Source organism: Alligator mississippiensis, chromosome 3, assembly GCF_030867095.1.
Source record: "Alligator mississippiensis isolate rAllMis1 chromosome 3, rAllMis1, whole genome shotgun sequence".
Lineage (NCBI taxonomy): Eukaryota > Metazoa > Chordata > Crocodylia > Alligatoridae > Alligator > Alligator mississippiensis.
This window is the reverse complement of record NC_081826.1, coordinates 33932800-33952507: the sequence shown is the minus strand read 5'-3', so window position 1 is coordinate 33952507 and position 19708 is coordinate 33932800. Positions and strand designations below refer to the sequence as shown.

At 46.2% G+C, this 19708-nt stretch overlaps 1 protein-coding gene across 3 annotated transcripts in view; it reads left to right on the top strand.

Annotated features, from left to right (window-relative positions):
* The first annotated feature begins 317 nt into the window (after window positions 1-317).
* The window catches only part of OXR1 (oxidation resistance 1), a 532223-nt gene continuing 512832 nt past the window's right edge, over window positions 318-19708 (top strand). For 2 of the 3 annotated variants that reach the window (XM_006274553.4, XM_014611619.3), the window contains exon 1: window positions 318-395. The gene's annotated coding sequence lies outside the window, so the exon portion shown is untranslated. The remainder of the gene's footprint in view (window positions 396-19708) is intronic. The other variant, XM_014611620.3, reaches the window with a different exon arrangement.

Here is a 19708-nt window from a genome sequence, read left to right as displayed (position 1 = left end):
TGGATGCATCCACATGAGCGCCCTTTGCAAGGCTTCATTCCGGTCCCCTTTCCAGCACTTGGACACCCTGTGCGTGTGCACAGACGTGTGCGCGTGTCCCCACACCTCCCCGCGGGACAACACACGCACCAGCCGCCAGCAATACAGCCCAGCTGCCCCCGCCCCCGCAGCGCCGCGGGCTGCCTTCCCCGCGCCCGGGTCTATTTGGAGCCGCGCGGCGTTGGTATCATCCAGGCCGGCGCCCCCCGCCCCCCCGCGATGGTAGGTTCCGCGGCGGGAGCACTGAGCATGTCCGAGCGGAGCGATGCGCTCGCCAGCCCCATTGGCCGCGGCGGGGCCTGGCGGGGCGCAGCGCGCGGGGGACCTGGCGGTGGCGGCGGTTGCAGCGGTTGCAGGTGAGCGGCGCGGCGCGGCGCCCTGCCCTGCCCCGCCCCGCCCCGCCCCGGCGGTGCTGTTGCTGCCCCCGGGGCTGCCGTGCGGCGCGGCGCGGCGGGGCAGATGGAGGGAGGCTCAAGTTGTGGTGAGCGGGGGGCGGGAAAGGACGGACGCTCAGCGCCGGAGGGAAGCGCCGGTGATGCGGTAGCAGCCGCGGGGGATCGCCGGAGGGAGGGAGGAAGAGATGGAGGGGAGTTCATTTTATTTCCTTTCTGCTGTCGAGTCCTGGCTCCTCACTTTTTTCCCCCATGGTCACCTGGAAGAAAGGGAGAGCGTCCCCCTGTGCCCCGCCAGCCTCCCCTGGCCGCACCGGGGCCTGCTTCCAACTCCAGCCTCTCTGGCTCGGATGTTATCTCTGCTCAGAGCCCAAGCAACGAAAAGCGCTTTTGTTTAGCCCCCCACAAATACACCTCCGGAAAGCACTTGTAGTTGCTCCGGCTTTGAGGAGAACTGTGTCGCCCACGAGGAGGTTTTGGAGAAGAGGCAGGGTGCGCGATGCACCTGCAAGGCAGACGGTTACGGTTACCATCATGTTTCACCTCCACGCCTGAAGTCGGCCAAGAGGAGAGGAAGTTGCAGGACTTCGTTCCAGCCCGGCCAGGTTTGGTGTTGCTGGCTGCGGGCTGATGTGCAAACCTCCGTCTTTTCCAAGCGAGCTAGTGTAATAGAGTCGGGATGCTTCTGCTTCACTGAAGCAAATTTGTATGCTACTGATGATATGAAAATCTTCCTGCGAGGCTGGCAGCTGACACGCATTGTGTCAGATACCTTGTGAAAGCATCTGATGGGAAGATTTCCAGTCATGCTTGTTTGCTTGTGGATAGTTTATCACTTTTTTTTTTTTTTTAAATGTTGTGGTGATGGGGCTGTTCCGGCTTGTAGGGATGTTTTGGGAACACAGGCATTGCTGTTCGTGTACATTAAAATAGTTTAGTGAACGTGCAGAAGTAAATTTGTGAACATGTATGTTTGCATATTAGGGCTCATTCATTTAATTGCCAGGCTATTAGAGCTTGGGGGCATTTTAAAGTTCTCAGTGATCCAAATTTTGCTGAATGTCTTCATGTACTTTTGAGCCCAATACAGTTATTCCAGGGGGAATATGAGGATATTACTTGGATATTTCCTACCAAGGGAAACACCATCACTCCTCCTCTCAAGTTGGTGGCTTTCTGGAATTGAATTAATGTTCAGGACTGATCTTTTACTCATATGCTCTCCCCTATCGCAACTGCCTGCTCCATTTTTGTTAGTATGCAGTCATGGAGGAATCCAAATTTTTGAACAATACCTTTTCCTGCCAGTGTCTGCTGCACAAGACTGTAAGAGAAGTGCAGCAGGGAGGAGCAGCTTGAGTTCCCTTCGCTAACAAGGTTGGTAGAGAAATAAGGAAGGACAACTTTTTAGATGCTAACTTGCATATTTATCCTTTGATGGGATTATTTTTGAGGTAGAGTTTATAAAGGCATTTAAATCATGAATTGCCTAAGATAGCAGAAACCTTCAGGATATTTAAATGATATTGATGACGGATATGATCCATGGCTCATATGTGGATTAATACAAGGTTTCAGTAAAATTTGGATCATGTCAAAGCTGCTAAAAACTTGAAGTTTAGGTAATAAGCATATGTGGATAGAGTATACTTTAATAGTCTTTTAACTCTTTTTAGAGCAACCCTAATTCTTGCTCTTTTTTGATGTCCAGGACTGAACCATATATAACAAATGCAAAACAAACTACAACATAACCCCCATAAAACCTATGTGGTGAGACCGTTGCATATTAATTGTCTAGGTATGCTCAGTTTATCTGCTGTACTTGTTGCATGTGCCTTCCCAGGCAGTAAAAGGTGTCTGGAAATCTTCTGTCTTCTTACATTTGCTTGTCTTGAAAGTTCTTATTTCTTCACTTTTTTTACTTAGACTAAGGCAATATCTTAATTTTTTTTCTTTAAATTTTTTTGAAGCAAGCCTTCTACTTCAGGGTCTCATATTATACTTTTTCTACAGTTCATCTCTAGAAATTTGGAAACTAACAGATCTGTGGAAAGAGTTGTTAAATTGTTTTTAGTTTGAAGTAATTGAAAGTAATTCTCTAGATCATTTTCAAAGGAATCAGTGGCTGACTAAGGTAACCTACCTCCTAGCATTCATTGTTGCTGTTAACATTTCTTTCTTGTCCTTTAGTAAGTCTGAAGAAAAAATATATATATATATATATATATATATATATATATATATATATATATATATATATATAGTCTACTGTGGCAGAAATATATTAAACAAAATTTTGTTAAACCAAACTGATATTGGCAAACATCAGAAGTAAACAGCCTTTGCTAACAAACCTAGTTCAGTGTCTAGCTGAGCTAACTGATCAGGACATGAAATGCTTTTGGACTTGGGCTGCTGATGGAAGAAACTTGAACCTGTGTGTTTAATAGGAGCTGCTGCTTGACTTCAAGTTGGTTTTGTTTTCTGTTGCAACATGGCAAAGGCCATAGCTGGAGGAGTGATGCCATAGCTCAGTCATACTAAAGGCAATTATAGAGCAAATGGTTAGTTTGGATAGAAGAAGCAAACATTAGACATTGCTGGAGTTTGGAGGTCAGATCCTCAGCTGGTACCTGTTTTGTCACTCCCATTGAAGATAGTGAGAAATGACAATTTACATTTGCTGATGATCAGTATTCTCATAAGCTGAATTTACACTTGCTGATGTTCTGGTATACTGTAGTATATCTGTGACTTTCAGAATTGTTTTTTTTTCCCTGCCATGTACTAATATTGTTCAAGAGGGGATATGCTGTGTAATAAACATGTTATTTGAGTTTTCTCTTAAATGAGAAACTCTTTAAGGTTCAGATGTCCCTGATTCTGCAGCAGTCAAGACCAGTGATAATTACAAGCAGAAGTATAACTGCTTTTCAAACAGTTACATTCTTCACAGGGATCTTTGAAAGCAAAGTGATCCTGCAGAAGTCTCCAGTTCATCTTCCTTGTCTGTTTTGTTAGTATTGGCAGAGCCACCTTAGTGCTCCAATGCAAAAATTTATGCTAGACTGCTAGCTAATTCTTATTTACAACTGCTGCTAACCAGGTGAGAAGGAAGAAAAACAGCGATATGAAGAGGAACAGAGTGGATTAATATTAAAAATTGTTATTCCACAATGTTTTACTTGAACCAAATCATAACTACTATTCTGAGGAGCATCTACAGCAGTGGTCTCCAACCTTTTTAAGGTGAAGATCACTTTCTGTAAGTAAGCACCCCATCTCCCCACCCATGTATACTCCCTACCGCCTTTCTAAGTACCCTGGGGGTATGTGTACTCCTGCTTGACAACCCCTGCTGTAGGGGAAAGAACAATTCAGCTGCCTGTTCACTTGAGTGATTCATCTGTATCATATGCAAGGGAGTACAGTATTCTCATGAGCTGAAAACTCATCACTGAAAACTTCCATGGCCTCCCTCAGAGAGGTACAAATATGCCTTCCTTCCCTCCACCCCCAGCTATTCTCAGGTTTGGTCACTTGGTCAGACAGAACCCTAGGCAGTTTTTCCATTTTTGTAAGGGCTTCAGTGGTCCTTATGGATAGGTAAATCTGGAATCTTAATGCTTCACTGAATTGCCTTATAGAAAACAAACTGTCATTCCCCACTAATTTAGAGTGAAATGTGGGAAGAGAGTTTTATCAAAAAAAAAATTCCTGACCCATGAATCTATTTCTCCCCCCTCCCCCATGATAATATTATATATTAATGAGGATAGAAAGGATCTTGTAATTATTGAGACCTTTTGTGCAACACTGGTCATAGGACTCCTCTAAATGAATTCTTGTTAGATTCAGAGCACATCTTTTAGAAGAGTTTTTGCCTTTGATTTTAAGTCTTGGCAGTGAATCTCAACCCTTGTAAGTTGCTCCAATGGCTAATTATCCACAATAAAAATGTGTGCCAGACTAGAAGTAAAAATGTGTTTAGCTCCAACTTAAAACTAACTTACAGCTATTGGATCTTGTTATACCTTTCTCTTCTAAATCAAAGAGCCCTTCATTATCAAACTTCTGCTTCACATGTAGGTACTTAGAGACTAATCAAGTCACCTGTAGCTTTTCCTTTATTAAGACGAGCTTCTTGGGCCCTTCACCAGAAGTCTTATTTTTCAGTCTTTTAGCCATAAGGATGACTCTCAGCACTGTTGATGTTTGGGTGATATGCCTGCTATTTCTTGAAATCATCAGCAAGGTTCATGCTGACACATCTGAATATGATGGTTATCTTCCACAGATACCTTTTAACTTAGATGTGTCTATAGATTCAGGTATTAGGAAAAACATAACAAGGTGCTTGGTAATGGTGCAGTAACCATAGGTATGTTAAGTGTAGTAGTTTGCCAAGCTAGTATTGATCAAGAGATTGAATATCTTCCATGAAGATGACTGTGTAAGATCCTGAAAATAGAGTAGGAAGACAAAACACTAAGGTCCTGGAGCATGCAGGAATGATACACTTAAACCACTGTCAACAACGGGAAGTTGCAGTGGCTTGTCCATTTCCAGAAGAAAGGGAAGAGAGTGTATCCCTAAGAATATTTTGTGTAGCGAGATTTGAGGCGGCTCTAGAAAGCAGGGTCATCCTCTGTGGCAGTACAATGACATGCAAAAATGATACAAAGTAATTCAATGTCAAGTAGAAACCTGGGAGGAGTGAGCAGAATCATGTCCAATCTGGAGGGAACATCTGGCACTGGGTGCAGCACAACATGCAGCTGCTTTGATCCAGAGGATGGAAGCAAAATAAGAAAGAAGTGTGCTGTAAATTTGGACTCCAGCTTAGACAGCACATGGTTCTGTAAAACTTGTAACAAGCTGTGTCACTTTTGAATTGGGCTTGTCAGCTGCAAGCAGATTCATCAGGTCCCTGACCAGACCTCTTGTGAATACACTAGGATCCAGAGGATTGATGGTTGCCTATTACTGATCTAGAGTGAAAAGTGAATTAAAAGCAACATTTTGAAAAGTCTAAGCTCAGAACTTATTTGCTATCTAAATAACTCATTTTGACAGATTGCCCACAGCAAACATTGCACATTTAGCTGATGCATAATATTAACAATTGTAATAAGCAGCATCTTTCAGATGCATTTCTCTTGCCCTTTGGTTAATATTAAATATCCAAGTAACTTTCTTGTATGTGTTCTAATTGGAACTGCTTACTCAGACAAAAGTTTAATTTAAATCCATGATTTAGATGGGAAATGCAAATTTCATTTGCATAACATGGTATTGAAACAAAATACTGCATTTATATGTTTGCTACTTGGAGGAGTACTACAGATTTTGAGGAAAAGATATAAGGGTATACAATCAGATTTTATTTCAGTGCTGCTATTCATACTGAAGAACAGTAGTATAGGCAAACTTTTTCAAGTAGCTAGTTATTGTATGTGTTGCAGAACTCTTAACGTACTCCTGGACCACATCTGGAGTACCGTGTCCAGTTTTGGGCCTCCCACTACAGGAAGGATGTGGATAAATTAGAGAGGGTGCAGTGGAAGGCAATGAGAATGGTTAGGGGGCTGGGGCATGTGACTTAGGAAGAGAGGCTGAAGAAACTGAGCTTATTCAGTCTGGAGGAGAGAAGGCTGAGAGGGGATCTAATACCAACCTTCAACTACCTGAAGGGAGGTTCAAAAAAGGATGGAGCTAGACTGTTGTCAGTGGTGACAGATGACAGAACAAAGAGCAATGGTCTCGCCTTGCAGCAAGGGAAGTTTAGGTTAGATATTAGGAAGAACTTTCTCACTAAGATGGTAGTAAAACACTGGAACAGGCTACACGGAGAGGTGGTGGACTCTCCATCCTTGGAGGTTTTTAAGAGCTGGGTAGACAAAGCCTTGGGTGGGATGATAGTTTGGGATGGTCCTGCTTTGAACATGGGGCTGGACTAGACCTCCTAGATGACTTCTTTGGCATATGTGCTACTCCAGTCCCTTGTTCCCATCTTATCTGCTGTTCTGCTTTCTGTAGCTAGCTCTGTGCTCCCTGTCTAATCTGTTGCTGTGCTCCCTGCTCCCTCCCTGAGGGAGGGACAGTAGCACAGGCTGTCCGTGGCACTTGTGCCACAGGTTAGCTACCCCTGACTTAAGACATGGTACTCCAAGTAACTGATTGTTGGCTTTTTCATGTTTTATTGAAACTAATGGCAAGGCTTCTGTTGACTTTCAGGAGAGTAAGCTCAGGCTCTGAATAAAGCTAGGTCTCAAAGCTCCTATCTTCAAGTTAGTTCTGCAGTAGGATTTCACCAGGAGAGTGTAAACACTTATTTGGCACAGAAAAGAACATTCGCTTTCCTTAAAGTAGCTGAAGGTGACACCTGTGCAAGTACCAGTCCTGAAATGACTTGTAATTCAAATGATAGTGTAAGAGTGGTGTTGTAGCCATAATGGTCCAAAAATTATGCAAGAAGCAAGGATTTCTTAGGGTGATATCTTTTACGGATGCACCAATAAAGATTTTCTTGGATGATACTGATAGCCGATTTACAAGAATGCAGCCTGGCAGCATGGAGAGCAGCGCCCTGCTGGTAAGTCTGTCGGAGGGAAGGGGTGTGGGGGGCAGATTGAGGCCCCTGTGGTGAGGGGCGGAGTGGGGCAGGGGTAGGTGCCACCCAGCTAGGGTGGTGAATGCGACCCTGGGGCAGGATGTTGAGGTGGAGCATGGGCATCATGTCCAGTGGGGAGCTCCCTGCTGCTGTGTACACTCCCAGGGGATGCATGGGGGGGGGCATGTGCCCCCCCTGCCAGATTTGTGCATGAGGCCAGGGTGGGCTGCTTGCTGCAGGCTTGGAGCCAGGGGCTGCACCAGACTCTTCCTGGCAGGGGTGCTGTTCTTGAGGTGGGCCGGAGTGGGGCAGGCAGTGGTGGTGCTAGGAGGGGTGGCTACGTTGAATTTTGAGGTGTGCATAGACCTCCCAAATACCTCCTCCCTACTCTGAGCACTCACTCTACCTAGTTTGCCACTGTTCTGCTACTTGTTCAGTGTAATGTGGGTGTGAAGTGATGGTAGTGTTGGAGTGATGTATCTGTGATGGTTAAAGACTTATGACAGGCAAGGATTTTTGTAGGTGATTTTTTTTTTTTTTTTTTTTTTTTTTTTTTTTATCAGGCCAACTGCATGGTTGGGATAGACTTAGATAAGCTTTTGAAGGCAAGCCATTCTTCATCAGTTCTAAGTAAAGAAGCAGGAGAGAAGCAGTGGTTAAAAATGGTGGGTAGCACTGGGAAATTGGAGAGGGGAGAAATTCCTTGGAGTATCAGACCAACAATTAGCAGGAAAAAAAAGAAGCTTTATTGGGAGATCAAGACCTGTCAAAAGGGAGGAGGTCGTTATCATCTGTAGTGAGAAAGAAGGATTCCAGGAATCATACATCTTATCGTGTGCAGCAAAGCTAGTATCAGTCTTCAGTCCTTGGTTCTTTAGTGTTTATCCTGCTTATTAATTCAAGGGGTCTAGTAGATTTCCCTTGAACACAAGGATAGCAAGGTCAGAAAGGAAGTGGCTGAACTGTGGGAAAAGGTGCTCTTACTGGGGGGGCACATTTGATCAGATATCACATTTTGGGAAAAGCATGTGTAGGATTCATGGATTCTGATGGGTTGGTTTTTGGGGAATGGGGGGTGGTTATTATTGTAGCTGTGGAGATGTGTGGACTAGTTTTGCATCTGTTCTTAAGGCAAGGCTACTTCCCATTTGATGTCTGTTAAACAATGGGGAGTTTGCTTCTGATGATGAGTTGAGTAAGGTTAGGGGGTTGTTTGAATGTCAGGTGCAGAGGGACTGGGATTATTTCTCTTAATTATAGCCTATACTTAACAAAGATCACACTTTGTTTGATTCTTCTAATTTTTTCTAGTGTGGGGCTGTAGGTGGCCACCAAGCGTGTGCAATTGCAGAAGGATTTCTTTCTGTATTGTAGTAGGTTACTGCAGGGTATTTGGGTGATGGCCTATTCAAAAATATTGCCTTCCTCCTGAAGCATCCTTGTATAAAAGCAGATTTCAGGTTGGCCAGGTGGCTATCATGAGTGTTCTTCTTGGAGCAGATGCCAGGCTATCTGAGGGCTGGACTGTAGCTTATACTTTTTTTTTTTTTGGTGTGCTTGGAATGGTTGCTGCTTTTGTAGACATAAGTATAAGTTTTGTTGGGTTTTTTTTGTATATGGTAATGTCTCAGTGCTATGCTGGATGTGGACTGCAGTGTCTAAAAAGACTATATTAATGTAGGAATATTTCAGGGAAAGTCTGATTGAGGGGTTAAACCTGTGGTGGAAGTCAGTAAGTCAGTCCAGGTGTTCGACCCAGATGATGAAAATATTTCTATGTAACATGGGTATAGTGCAGATTTGGTGTGGCTTCCTAAAAAATTCTCTTCCAGGTTGTCATATTGAGGGTACATTTTTGTGCCCATGGTTTGAAGGAAGTGTCAGTAAAGGTGAAGTTATGGGTGAGGAAGTAGGCTATTTGTTCCATGTGTTTTTTGCATATCTAAGTTTAATCTGTGTTCTTGTAGGTATTTCAGGCAGGGAGTTATGCTTTCACAACTTGGGATGTTAATATTCAGGTTGGTGACATCCATGGTTGTATACATGGCTATCTTGGGGAGGTGGTTGATGCTTTGGATTTTGTTGAGGTTTGTTGTATCTTGTAGAAAACTTGCTCTCTGAGTGACAACTGCTTGCAGGATATGAATCCTGATAGCTTTTTAGTGAGGGTACTGTAGTGGGGTACCATTACATAGCTGGGTGTAATGGGTCTGCCAGGGTTACCTTGTTTGGAAATCTTTATGCTACTTCCAACATTCCCTTTATAGAAAGTTCCTGGGGTAGGTGAGTTGGGGGATGGTGGAAGTAGTTCTTCCTGAGGCTGGTGTGGGAAGGATTTGATAATATTTTCCAGGTGTAAAGGAAATTCTGGTGTAGAGTCCTCACTAAGGTCATTATACTAGTTAATTTCAGAGTTGTCTGTTGGTCTCATTGATATGATCTTGATAGTTGAGACTGTAACTACACTTTTGTCTGGTGGTTTAAATACTACTTCATTGTTGAATCTTAAAGATTTTGTGGACTTCCTGTCTGAGTGAGAGAGGTTGTCATGGTCCTGGCTTTGATTGAGAATTTTGCTGTTTCGCTGAAGCAACTGTAGTCGTCTGGTGTATTGTTACATCCTTTGGGAGGTGACCCATCTGATGTTTCATTGATGTTTGTCTTGAAAGTAAAAGTTTGTAAAAGTAATGTCATTCTGGTTGGAGCAGAGCAATAGGACTTGGGTCTTAAAGGTAGCCAAGACCTTAGTCTGTTCTGAGGCTAGATTCTAGCATAAGCATAATTTTTTTTTTTTTTTAAATAGCTCATTTAGGAAGTTGTTGAAGTTCCAGGCCCTTCTCAGCCTGCAGAGGTTCAAACCCACATCTCTTTCCCAGGATTGTCTTAATTGCTGCACTATAAGGTATTCTGCAGTGAAGAACTCTATATCCTTCCTGCTGCAGAAAAGAATATAGGCTTTTTCTGGTCCAATAAAACTTAACTGTTTAGCCTGATGATTAGGGCTCTTGGTTGGGAGTCCTGAATTCTAGCTTCTCTTTCTGTGTTCTGTCCAATGACTAGTTATACAAAACGCACAGAAACAGGAGTGGGTAGATTAAAAAAAACCCAACTAAGTGTAATGCTGTGACAAAGTACAGTATGCAAGAGGTTAATTTAAACTTCCCTTTGCCTGATCTGGGGAATGGCTGATGGACAGGCAGAAAGGGGAGACTGTATGGAGTGGGATACCCTGAGGATCACAAGCCAGCAAACAGAGCTGTGAGCAAGAGGAGGAAAGGGAAGGGGAAGAGAACCTAGGCACTAGATCCTGCCCAGGGAAGGTAAGTGATCCACAGCTGCCTGTGCCTTTGGCTTCCTGAGTGTTTGTTTGGTGGGCTGTGTGTTTGGGACCTGTGCTCTGAGAAGCTGGGAGTGTTGCTAGCTGATGATTGCTGCCTGTGTCGGACAGAAGCCTAATGAGGGGGTGGAGCCAGTCCAGGCCCAGCAGGGTATAAAAGGAGACTCCCCAAGTGACCAGGGAGCCAGTGACCAGGGCAAGTAGTTTGCAGGTCAGTTTGCCCCTCTCTCTCTCCTCCCCCTGCCCCCATGCCCCTTTGAGGGGAAAGTCTTTGTTTGATGTGAGGAAGCAGGGAAAAAGGAACCATTTGGGGCCAAGGAACAGGGGCCAAGAAGGGCAGTAACAGAAAAGAAGCAAATTAATAGACACTGGGAAATGGCTGGAGGATGTCACAATGTCAGAGCTGCTGCCAGTGCCTCTGCTTGTACCTGTGAGGTTTCTGTCCGTACAGGACCTCTCACCATGGAGACTTCCACCCAGGTCCAGGTTTGGTGCTGTGGGGACTGTGGCTTGCAGGTTCTTTCCAGTGACAGCCAGGTGGGGGAGTGCTTGTGGTGTGAGCCGTGCCTCTGGTGGTGTCTCTCGGGGAATGTGCAAGAGAGCAATTGGAGGAGGTGGTGAGGATCTGAAACATCATCTACCATGAGGAGTTCATCAATTCACTGCTGGAGGAGACCTCTGGGACTGTGAATGAAGAAATGCCATAGGCGGTGCTAGAGAAGGGAAGGGACATGGACTCCCTGGAAGGTAGAAGCTGGAAGCTTGTGACCTCTTACAGCAAGCAGAAATCTTCATCTCTACCTGCAGCAGTTCATCTGGAGAATAGAGAGAGCCCTAGCAACAGAGAGGGAGGAGCACATTCTGTTGGTGGAGGAGGACAGGCCAGGCCTCCCCAAGATGGAAAGGATCAAGACCACCACCACCACCATGAGGAAGTTATGGGTGGCGGTGGTTGGAGGCTCCCTTCTGTGGGGGATGGAGGGATCCATCTGCCAAGCTGACCTGTTGCCTTGGGAAGTCTGCTGCTTTCCCAGATCCAAGATGTCATGGAGGGATTACTGAAACTCATCCAGCCTTCTGACTACTACCCCATGCTTCTCATCAATGTGGGCATCAGTGATACTGTAGTGGAGACTATGAGCAGATCAAAAGTGCCTACAAGGCTCTGGGTGCAAGGATGAAGGGGACTGGGGCTCAGGCCATGTTCTCTTTGAGCCTTCCAGCCAAGGGAAAATCCCCAGGCAGGAGTGGATACATCCTGAAGATTTAATGCCTGGCTGCCCAGGTGGTGTCACCAGCAAAGCTTTGGCTTCTTTGATCACAGGATGATGTTCCAAGAAGAAGTATTGCTGGGAAGAGATGGGATCCACCTGATAAAGAGAGGGAGGACCATCTTTGCAGACAAGCTTGATACCCTTGCGAGGAGGGCTTCAAACTAGGTTTGGGGAAGGATACCAATGCCCTGAGGTAAATGGGGAAGTGGACCAGTGATGTGGAGGAAGGGGAAGCAGGAGGGGGCAACAGGAGGTTTTCTTATTCTTCCTGAGAAATTGGGGCAATTGACTAATTACCTTAGGTGCCTGTACACAAATGCACAGTCTGGGAAACCAGCAGGAAGAATTGGAAGTCCTTGTACAGAACTATGACATGATTGGAATAACAGAGACTTGGTGGGAGCTCACATGCCTGGAGCACTGTCATGGATGGGTACACACTGTTCAGGAAGGGCAGGCAAGGGAGAAGAAGAGGAGGAGTTGCAATTTATGTAAAAAAGCCACATGACTGCTCAGAGCTTCAGTATGAAACTAGAGATAGGCCTGTGGAAAGTCTCTGGGTTAGGTTTAGAGGAGAGAGCAACACAGTCTATAACAGACCCCCACCACATCACCCATCAGAGCAGGAGGAAGTGGTGGATGAGGCTCTCTTCTAGCAGAAGTTTCCTGATTTCGGGCCCTAGTTCTCATATGGGACTTCAGTCACCCTGACATCTGGGAGAACAATACAGCAATGTGCAAGCAATCCAGGGAGTTTTTGGAGAGTGTTGGGGACAATTTGCTGGAGCAGCCAGCTAGAGGCTGTGGTCTTCTTGACCTGCTGCTTACAAATGGAAGAATTGATGGGGAATGTACTGGTAGATGGCAACTTGGACAGCAGCGATCACAAGATGATTGAGTTCAGGGTCCTGAGAAAAAGGATGGAGAGCAGCAGAGTAAGGACCCTGGACTTCAGAAAAGCAGATTTTGATTTGCTCAGGGAACCCATGGGCAGGATCTCCTGGGAAGCTAGTTTGAGTAGAAGAGGAGTCCAGGAGGGCTGGTTGTACTTTAAAGAAGCCTGACTGAGAGTTCAGGAACAAACCATCCCGATGTGCAGGAAGACTAGCAACTAGAAGACCAGCGTGGCTTAAGGAACTCTTCAGTAAACTACATCACAAAAAGGAAGCTTATAAGAAGTGGAAACTTGGACAAGCAACTAGGGAGGAGTATAAGAGTATTTCTGACTATTGAGAGTGGTTAAGCATTTGAACAGGCTATCTAGAGAAGCTGTGGAAACTCCATGCCTGGAAATTTTCAAGAGCATGTTAAATGCTTTACTAGGATGGTTTAATGAAGGATGATCCTGCTTTGAGCAGGAGTCTGAACTAAATGGTCTTGTGAGGTCTCTTTCAGCCCTAGTTTCTTATGACCTATGTTTTGTAGCAATGACATGAAAATTGGCAGAAGAATTCTTCCTGGTGTCAGAGATATGCTTTTGCATCCATAGCTTATACATCAGAATCAATCCTCAATGATTATTTCTTGCAAGGAAAAAGCTCCCTGAAATGCTGTTCCGTGTGCAAGGGAAGAGCATATTCCATAGTCACTGAGCTTTATCTTGGCCAAGTGAGTGGGCAAGTAACCTTGTTGCTGGTTAGTAGATGATTACTTCCATGCCTCTGAGCAAGTCGGGGACCAAGGAGTAATTTTGACTTGAAATCTGGGGGGGGGGGGTTGTCTGTCTGAGACCAAAGCATCTACTTATATTCTTGGACACTGACCCATAGGCAGTGTGTAAGTACTGACAGTGGTAGGACGCAACTCCTTGCAGCCCCCCTCCTGCTGCTGCTGGGTGTTGGATCTGGCCAGGCTGCAGTTCCAGGCTCCAACATTGGCACAGAAATTGCACCGCCACCCCCACAGCTGCTGGAACTTGGTTTACTTGTTTAATTGGCCATAACCTGTGTGCACTTCTAAAACCTGGGTACAGGTTGATCAGCAAAAACCACAGCAATGATTGTGGGTTAATGTAAAGATGCTGTCCAGTAAAATATTTTTTCTGAAAGATCCTCCAATCTCTTATATTTCAAAACATTTTTCTGAACTCTTTATGAAATGTTTTAATTCATAAAGATATAATAGCTAAAATATGTTTGGTTTTTTTTTTCTTTCCAATTCTTTGTATGAATAAACGGTTGGCAGGTCAATATATATATTTTTTTCAAGTATGCCCGAATGCTGTAGGCAGAGGCATATTGATCCTATGGTGATGAGTATGACACAAATGAATTTCCCAGAGGATGAGTCACGCAAACGGTGACATTGTAGAGTTGACCATTCTTGGGTAATTTGAGCAAGTATTAAAGAGCTCTGAAAAGAGTCATAGTTAACCGTCCTCAGCCAAAAGGGAAGTCAGATTTTAAGAAATTTGACTGTTCCTCATGCATCATGGGGAAGTTCCCTGAATGAAACATAAATGTGTCGCTTCTAAATTCCTTTCTCATGTTTGGTAATTATTAACATATTCTATTTTATCTAATCCTCTTCCCAGATTAATTCAGGAATATCTCAATTCATTCTTGTCAGTGTTGTAATTCATTACTGTGAATCTGCCAATTTTTTATGGCATTTCCCGAGGAATCTGTCACGAGAAGGAAAGGAGAAGCTATTTCAGACAGACACCAATATTTATGTAAATGGAAAATGATGCAGGATAAAACACTGCATTTAGACGAATACAAAATGAGGTTCCCCCCCCCCCCACATCAGCATGTGGAGGGGAAAAAAGCCCCTTGCCTTATTCTCATACAAGGAAACCTCACTAAATACACTGTCTATCATTAAATTGCTGCCAAAAGCAGCATGTGCTCAGTAATGGAAACTAACTATGAAATTGATTAAATGCAGCCAACACTGAGCATTCTAATATAATAAAAGCTGTAGCACTTCTGGCTGTGTGTCTGTCTGTCCGTAACACTCCAGGTCAACTGTGCATGCGCCACCTGGAGCCTTATTGACAAACAGACACACAGGTGGGGTGGAGGGGACCAGGGTGTGCTCTGCTGCATGGGGGGGGGGGGAAGCAAGGCAAGGGGGTGGCTTGTAGCTTTGAGGGGTTGGGGGGACATGGTGCACAGGGGGTAGGAGGGGGAGGGGGTTTGCAGTGGCCCACCGCTGCTGCTGGAAGGGCTGGGGGGGGACTGGGCCTGAGGCTTCACTGGGCTGATCCTGGCGGGGCTGGGCTATAGGGCCATGGGACCCCTGCGGCTCCTCCAGGGCCAGGGACAGGTGGCTCCCACCACTGTATGCACCATAGGAGAGCTGGGGGAGAGGGGCCCATGCCACCCCCTGGGCTCTCCAGTGCTGTGCCCCTACACAAGCCACTGTGCTCTGATGGCCCCATGACCTGGCCTGGCTGAGGCCCCAGTCACGGTGAATGCAGCCCTGGCTGGGTTCAGCCGTGGGACACTCGAAGCCCGGCGCTTCCTCCAGAGGCAGCGCCAGGGACCCTAAGGGGGCACATGGCTCCCAGTCTATGCACAGGGCAGGGGCAGCTGCAACTGCAACTGCGGCCTCTGCTCTGCCTCTGCTCCCCGCCTCACTGCCCCTACTTTGACAGTGGCACGGCGCCATATGAGTCCCACTGCTGGTTGAAAAGATCAACATTTTTTTCTGTGATTAAAATGAAATGCCACTAATGTATAGGGGTGTGTGTGTGTGTGTGTGTGTGTGTGTAGTGGTGTTGCATTTTAATCATGGAAAAATGTGGATTTTGGGTTACTTTTTTGTATCTGAAAACTGGGGATATTTTTATAAGAGAGAACCAGGATCTCTCATGATCAGTGTGGCCCTGCCTTCCATGAGGTAGAGCTGACCTAGGTTGCCTTATCCCTCACCTGCATACAAATTTTTGGAGGATCCCAGGACTTGTGACAAGAATACCTGGATCCAGTCACGAGTGGAGTGTTAGCACATGGATCCTTTGTTGGGGGGTGTCTGGAGTACACACTCATGCTGAGCGAAGTGGGGTCACCATGACTTGAAATGCTGTTGACTTTGCTGGAGCCTAGCCCAGTGGACTATATGGTAAATCATGAGCCTTTTGGCTAATATCAAGCATAGTTTGTACTCTTTTTAAGTAGGTACCAAAGTGTGTTTATGGAGTAGCTATGCTAAAAATTGCAGCAAAGGGCAAACTGACTTTCTAGATTTATTTGCTCTGCTGTAGCAGTATGAGGGGGACAAGTTCAAGGCAAACCTCCTCCAATAGTTAGATTTTATACCTGGAAAATTATAACACATTTATAATTTTTCCATATATAGAACCTAATTATTGAGGGGGTCATCTTATATTTGACTAAACACAGCCTGTGGTAGGTAATAAAATATGATGGGTAATAAAGTTTTCTTTTTCATCCATTTGTCTGTCCATCTCTCTGTTAGTGTAGATCTTTGTGGTAGAGGTGTACTGATATATCGGTCAGATATCAGATGGGCATCGATAAAAGGAAAATTAACATTATCGGCAGTTGGCTTTTTTTGGCCGGTGTAGCCAATAATGTCACTGATAAGTGTCATGTGCATGCACGCAGCCAGGAATTCGGCCAGTCAGGTTGGAGAGCAGTGTGAGTGGGATGGCCAATCTTATCCTTGACTCTCCTTTATACTCGCCTGCTATGACTTGGATAAAAAGGAAGGAGGTTAATGTCTTAGTTGTTCTTGGACAAAATAATGTCACTTTGATGTTATTTGCTCACAGTGTAAGTTTTATTTCTGGGCTAACGGTGCTGAAATAATAATGTTCTTGCCAATTGCTTCATTGGCAAAGTAGTTAGCGTTACAATCAGGATATCTTCAGATTAGTTACTTTGTATACACAGGGTAGGGATTCTTCACTGCTAAATATCTCATTAGCAGCACACACCCTCTGCTTCCCTCATTCTCTGTATGGGTATGATCCAGAGGGTAGTCTCCTGCCACTCTCTCTACCGGGTTTCCTGCTTCTGGTTTCCATGCTCCCACTGGGAGCCAGTCTTGGGGTTATCCCCAGTCCCCTCCTATCTTGGTGAGGAGTACAATCTCTCCTCCTTAGAGTTCCTGGGGGATTTGCCGCCCGGAGCTTAGACTCCCCCGCACTCACTGGCACAGTGGGAGTCACTGGCAGGGCAAGCCTTTTTGCTGCGTCTCTCGGGGATCCGCCGCCCAGCGCGTCTGCTCCTCCCACCCTTGTCAATACAGCCAGGTTCCCAGGAAGGTAAACCTTGCTGCCACTGACCTGCCGCATACTTCAGGAGCCTCACTCTCTTCTTGGAGTTCTTTCCTTTCTCCGGCAAGTCTCCCTTTTCTCTCTTGAAGAGTGTGGCTACTCCTTCCTCTTCCTCCTGGTGTCCGAAGGCAAAAAGTCTTTTCCCCGCTGCCATTTTTATGCTCCGTTTGGCAGGCTAATCACGTGGTTCTCTCCCAGGTGTGCAGTCCCTCCCACCTGGCAGGGTTCATCATCTGGTCAATCTGACCTGACCTTGTCTAAGTAATAGGGCTCTTGCCCGAGTCCCTGTTACAAGCAGCATCTGGTGAGTAAGTCTGTGGGGGAGAGGGGGTGGAAAGAGGTGGTGGGGGGGGAAGATAATGGGGCAGGGGCAGGTGCTGCCCAGTCAGGGTGGTGAATGCAACTCTGCCAGGAGTAGGACAGAGCCTTCTTCTAGGTTGGCAGATCTCCTCCGGTGGGCTTTAAACTAGGCTCATCGGGGGGAGGGGAGTACGAGGGCAGGGGAAGCTGTGGACCACCAAACCATGTGGCACCCACAAGGACAGACCAGCCTGAAGAAAGAGAGCATTGGGAACCTGAAGGCCATGGGGAGACCAGCACTAAAGAACAGGTAAGAAACAAGAAGGTAAGAAACAATGGGCCCCTTGGGACTCGGAGCAGGGGGGCAGCAAAGGCACCAGTCGCAGGGCTCAAGTGCCTATATACTAATGCTAGGAGCATGGGGAACAAGCAGGATGAACTAGCGCTCCTGCTTGCACTAAACACCTATGACTTAGTGGGGCTAACAGAAACCTGGTGGGATTCATCCCACGACTGGGTGGTACATATTGAGGGCTATAGATTGTACAGAAAGGACAGGTCGGGGAAGAAAGGGGGGGGGGTTGCACTTTATGTCAGTGAGCAATATACATCAACCTTCATCAAGACAGAATCCAAGGTTGAGGAAGTAGAAGGATTGTGGGTTAGGCTACATGGGGGGCAAGGAGAAAGGGATTTGGTGGTAGGGGTCTGCTACAGACCCCCACACCAAGGGGAAGAAATAGATGCGGGGCTCCTGAGGCAACTCTCGGAGACCATAAAAGCTAAAGAGGCGGTAGTCATGGGGGACCTAAACTACCCGGACATCTGCTGGGAGACGCAGACAGCAAGGTCCCATCGCTCACGCAGGTTTCTAACCTGTGTACAGGACCTCCACCTGACACAGGAGGTGCATGGTCCCACTAGGGGGAATGCCATACTGGATCTGGTATTGGCAACAGGGGATGACATGGTAGGGGACCTCCAGATAGGTAGCCATTTGAGAGACAGTGATCACCTAATAATAGAATTCAACATAAGACTTTGAGTGGGTAAGGTAACTAGTAGGGTGAAAGTGCTAGACTTTAGGAAAGCTGATCTCAATGAACTCAGGCGATTAGTCAAGAACGCACTGCAGAATAGGAGTTTTGAAGGGATGGGAGCCCAAGAAGGGTGGCTGTGCCTTAAGGAAACGATCCTTCGGGCACAAAGCAAGACGATCCCCGACCAAAGCAAAAGAGGGAAAGGGGCCAGGAGGCTTCCATGGCTGACCAGAGAAATCCAGGGCAGCCTAAGGGCCAAAAGGGGAGCACATAAGAAGTAGAAACAAGGTGAGATCACTAAAGATGAATATACCTCCTCTGCTCGTGCTTGTAGGGAGGCAGTTAGGCGGGCCAAACCTACCATGGAGCTGAGGATGGCAACCCAAGTAAAAGACAACAAGAAATTGTTTTTTAGATATATTGGGAGTAAAAGGAAGGCCCAGGGAGGAATAGGACCCCTGCTAAATGGGCAGAAAATATTGGTGACAGACAGGGGGGACAAGGCTGAACTCCTCAACGAGTTCTTTGCCTCAGTGTTCCTAAGTGAGGGGCACGACAAGTCTCTCACTGGGGTTGTAGAGAGGCAGCAGCAAGGTGCCAGATTTCCATACGTAGATCCTGAGGTGGTGCAGAGTCACTTGGAAGAACTGGATGCCTTTAAGTCGGCAGGCCCGGATGAGCTCCATCCGAGGGTGCTGAAGGCACTGGCCGACATCATTGCAGAGCCACTGGCGGGAATATTCGAACGCTCATGGTGCATGGACCAAGTCCCGGAGTACTGGAAAAGGGCTAACGTGGTCCCCATTTTCAAAAAGGGGAGGAAGGAGGACCCGGGCAACTATAGGCTAGTCAGTCTCACCTCCATCCTTGGTAAAGTCTTTGAAAAAATTATCAAGGCTCACATTTGTGAGAGCCCGGCAGGGCAAATTATGCTGAGGGGAAACCATCATGGGTTTGTGGTGGGCAGATCGTGCCTGACCAATCTAGTCTCTTTCTATGACCAGGTTACGAAACGCCTGGACACAGGAGGAGGGGTGGATGTCGTATACTTAGACTTCAGGAAGGCCTTTGATATGGTATCCCACCCCATACTGGTGAACAAGTTAAGAGGCTGTGATGTGGATGACTACACAGTCCGGTGGGTGGCGAATTGGCTAGAGGGTCGCACCCAGAGAGTCGTGGTGGATGGGTCGGTCTCAACCTGGAAGGGTGTGGGCAGTGGGGTCCTGCAGGGCTCAGTCCTTGGACCGATACTCTTTAATGTCTTCATCAGCGACTTGGACGTGGGAGTGAAATGTACTCTGTCCAAGTTTGCAGATGACACAAAGCTATGGGGAGAAGTGGACACGCTGGAGGGCAGGGAACAGCTGCAGGCAGACCTGGATATGTTGGACAAGTGGGCAGAAAACAACAGGATGCAGTTCAACAAGGAGAAATGCAAAGTGCTGCACCTAAGGAGGAA